Source organism: Urocitellus parryii, chromosome X (assembly GCF_045843805.1).
Source record: "Urocitellus parryii isolate mUroPar1 chromosome X, mUroPar1.hap1, whole genome shotgun sequence".
NCBI classification, from domain to species: domain Eukaryota; kingdom Metazoa; phylum Chordata; class Mammalia; order Rodentia; family Sciuridae; genus Urocitellus; species Urocitellus parryii.
The window spans coordinates 77,100,558-77,105,000 of record NC_135547.1 but is presented as its reverse complement, the minus strand read 5'-3'; positions in this window follow the sequence as shown (position 1 = coordinate 77,105,000).

Below are 4,443 nucleotides of genomic sequence, written 5' to 3'. Positions count from 1 at the left end.
TTGGTAAATAAATTCACATCCTTGATTAAGCACTAAATATATTGAACTACTGACTTAGATCCCGATTTTGATAATTGTCCTTGGAGACTAAATTTGATTGATTCAAAGACACTTTGATTCTTACATTTTGTTTATTAGAACTGAGGTTCTCCAAATTAAAGTTGTATGTTACTTTTGAGCAATAAAGGTTACATAAGTTCTCTGACTGTCCTATTGACCATAAAAAATACAGTACGATTTATATAGTGCTCCCTACACTGGGAAATAACCTTAATCATATTTTTTAAAAGACAATTGAAAGATATCTATTTAAAGGATAGTATTCTAAAATATTTTGAGACCTTCTCTCAAAAAGAGATTGAGGGTTCTTTCTAAATTGTTAGGCTGAATCTATTAGTCTATATTGGAAAATTATAATAATAAAAGATAAATCTATTCTTATCATTTAAATACTTGTACTATTATCTATAACTTAAACTAATGATACTACGGCTTATGCCAAGCTTTTTTTTTTAAACTTTATTATTTATTATTTGTATGTGGTGCTGAGGATCGAACCTAGGACCTTGTGCATGTGAGGCAAGCGCTCTACCGCTGAACCACAACCCCAGCCCCATGCCAAGCCTTTACTCAATTTTATTAAATAAAGAAAAGGGGGAATACAGGACCCCAGAGAGACACTAGATTTCACAAAATATTTTTAAATTTTTTCTTAAATTGTAATATTGACAGTCTTAATGTTACTGAACATGATTCAGTAAATTAAATCAGATATCAAAGGAGAGTTTAAACCAGTCATCATGGTCATGACTGAGAAACCTGCCACAGAAAAGTAAATTTCCAGCTACAGAATTTATAGCCATGCAGCTTCACAAGCTTGTCAGGTAAGTAAAAATTGTGAAAAGACTTGTATGGACCCATTTCCCAGGTCCACCTTTAATGTGCCTTACAGTGTGGACTGGAAAGTCCACTCATATAACTAGATTAATTGTACTGTCTATAATGGTCAATTATATATTGATTATATAGTAAACAGGCTGTCTGGAAGTATCTTTTGAGAAAAAGACAGTGTTGGAATAAACCACATGTTAAGTAACACCAACTAAGGGCTAGTTCTCTGTGAGGGATCATGCCCTGTGGCTCAGTGGTCGAGTGCCCCTGAGTTCAACCCTGGTACCAAAAAAAAAAAAAAAAAATTAAAACTACTTAAAATTTTTAATCTATAAACTTACAATGAAGCAAATTATTAGCACTGCTCTCCTCTTCAACTATCTGTGTCTCTCGGCTTTGTCACAATGTTACTTTTGTCTATCTATGGCCTTTCTCCTTCCTTCCTGAACGCAGCCTCACCAGCCCAGTGCTGTGAGCTGGGCCCTCCATGGAGAAGAACCCTGAGTTTGCTGATCCTAAGGTAAATTCTGGTATGGAGACCACGGGGGCATTATCTATCAAGGAGACAAAGCCTTGCACACTCCATATCACCCTGTTTGGCCCCGGAGGATGGCTGGTTAGTCAATGACGGGTAAGATTCCTCAAGGGAGGGACAACCTAAGACAGGCACAGTTGCAGAGGGGCCATCAGGAGAAAACTTAGGGGCCAACAGAGGTGAGGCACAGAATCTTACTCCCCCACCTGTACAAAGGCATAATTCTTCACCCCTTCTGAGAGTGGTCTCCTGCCCCCATGACTGCTTTGCTCCCCGAGTCCAGCTTAGATCTGAACCCAAGTGACAGACAGAGACCTAGTTAACAGCGACTGCCCTCTCACCACAGCAGGAAACAACTGCAGCTACAGGAAAGGGCCATGTCTCTCTCTTCCTTAAGGTCAGAGGAGCCATCACAGCGACCCCAATGAAAAAGGTATTTGTGTCTCTTGTGTGGTTATTTCGGGCAGCCCAGTTAGCCCAGTTCAACTGGAGTAACCCCTGAGCCTTTTAGTCTTGAGAACAGAAACCCGGCACTCACTAAATTGTTATGCTCCTGCCTCAGCCTCCCAAATAGCTGGGATTACAGGCATGCACCATCATCCCTGGCAATAATCTGCCATTTTAAGCATTTCTCCATCACTTCCATCAGCAAAACAGTTAATCAAACTCTGATTTGTAGTGTTTGCCAATTTGTGGCTGATTTCAAGTGACTGACATGATGTCATTGAATAGGGAGATGGCAAGAGATGTACCATAGCATACCATTATATAGCATTTCCCCCATACAGATGCAACAGGTATGAATAATCTCAAGGACATAGATAATAGTAAGATGTAGTAAGATAATTAGGAAGTAGTGAAGTATCTTTTTCTTTAAATAATTTTTTGTGCTGGGAATTGAGCCCAGGGTCTTGTGCATGTTTAGCATGCACTCTACCACTGAGGCATAACCTCAGCCCCAGGAAATAATGAACTTTTAGTATTTATTACATTTATATTTATATAATTTGCTTCATTGTAAGTTTATAGATTAAAAATTTTAAATAGTTTTAATTAATTTTTTTAATATTTATTTATTTATTTTTTAGTTTTCAGCGGACACAACATCTTTGTTTGTATGTGGTGCTGAGGATCGAACCTGGGCCACACACATGCCAGGTGAGCGCGCTACCCTTGAGCCACATCCCCAGCCCCTTAATTTTTTTTTTTTTTTGATACCAGGGTTGAACTCAGTTGCACTCGACCACTGAGCCACATCCTGAGCCCTATTTTAAATTTTATTCAGAGACAGGTAGGGTCTCATTGAGTTGCTTAGCACCTCACCATTGCTAAGGCTGGCTTTGAACTCAAGATCCTCCTGCCTCATCCTCCCAAGCCACTGGAGTTACAGGTATGCACCATTGCACCTGGCTGCTTTTAGTTTAGTTTGGGTTTTTTTAATATTTATTTTTTAGTTATAGGTTGACACAATAACTTTATTTTATTTTTATGTGGTGCTGAGGATCGAACCCAGTGCCTCATGCATGCTAGGTGAGTGCTTTACCTCTGAGCCCCAGCCCCTGTTTTTAGTTTTTAATAATGGCTATTTTTAACAAGTGGCTCAGAAAATTCCTGAAAATTCAACAACTGGCTCTGACAAACTGGTATAAGTCAGTTACAGCACACCACTGTATGTCATGCTTCTTGGCCCAGAAAGCTGTCCTGGTCCTACAGAGTATGCTGCCTCAGTACCCCTCATGTGGGCCCTCCTTCTCCACCTGCTTCAGCTGCTGAAGCAGCTGGGGAGCTGTTAACTCTGCTTCCACCCCAATCTCTCTTTCACACACTACTGAGCAATTCCCAGAACTCAGGTTGAATTGTGTCAGTTTCTCTTCAAAACCTTTTGTTCAAATGCACTGCCTGTGGAATCAAGCCCAAATTCTTTGGGCTCCTTGCAAGCCTTCCTCATGGTGATCCTAAGATAAAAGGACAACACGATAGTTCCCATCCCCCAATTAATTGTTGCCCATCCTATCTTCTTTCTTGGATGTGAGACACATGGTCAACTGCCACCTGGACATCTCCTCTTGGATGGTCCCCAGATGTCTCAAACTCAGCATATCCCAAACAGAATTCATTATTTTCTTCCCTCATCCTGTTGCATGATGCTTCTATTTCTGATTTTCTTTTCTTTTTTATTATTTCTGATTTTCTTTTAGGATCTCAAATTCACCCGTTCCCTTCTATCTTCAGATTCTTTGGACACTACTATTTCCTCCTAGAACATTTTCCTTCCATTCTGATCCCTGCTTGTTCTCTTTCCAATTTTTTTTTCTGATTGACTAATTCTTAAGATCTCAGCTGAGATGTTGCTTCCAATGGAAAATCTCTGGGAAGGTAGAAGCCCATGCACAGTTTTCCTATTCTTCCCATCATAGACTTTGCACACCATATTAAAATTGATTATTTATGCAGGGCACAAGTGGCACATAACTATAATTCCAACTACTCAAAAGGCTGAGGTGGAAGGATCCCAAATTTGAGGCCAGCCTCAATAATTTAGTAAGACCATGTCTAGAAATAAAAAGGGCTGGAGATACAGCTCACAGGTAGAGTGCTTCCTAACATGTGTGAGATCCTGGTTCAATCCCCAGTACCACAAATAACTACATAAATAAATAAAATCATCTATTTAATTGTCTGTCTCAAGGAGAGTGTGAGGTCCAAAAGGCTAAGCTTGTTCATGGCTCTAGCCCCTGCACTTGACCCACCCACTGGCACATGTGTGTACTGCCAAACAGATGAATGAATAAGAGGTACATCCTGTAGTTCCCCTACAACCTTCCCTTTCTTCTACCTGGTTTTCTTACTCTTCTGCCAGCATACCAAGTATTTTTTTTACTTCTGAAAACAAAAAAAATCCATACTTTTTATTTGTGCTTAAGGGGACAAAGTCAGAAAATGCCACATTCTGAAATTGGAACTAATAGAATCAGCATTGAATAGATGAGATCAGCCATCTGCAAAATAATCCACTT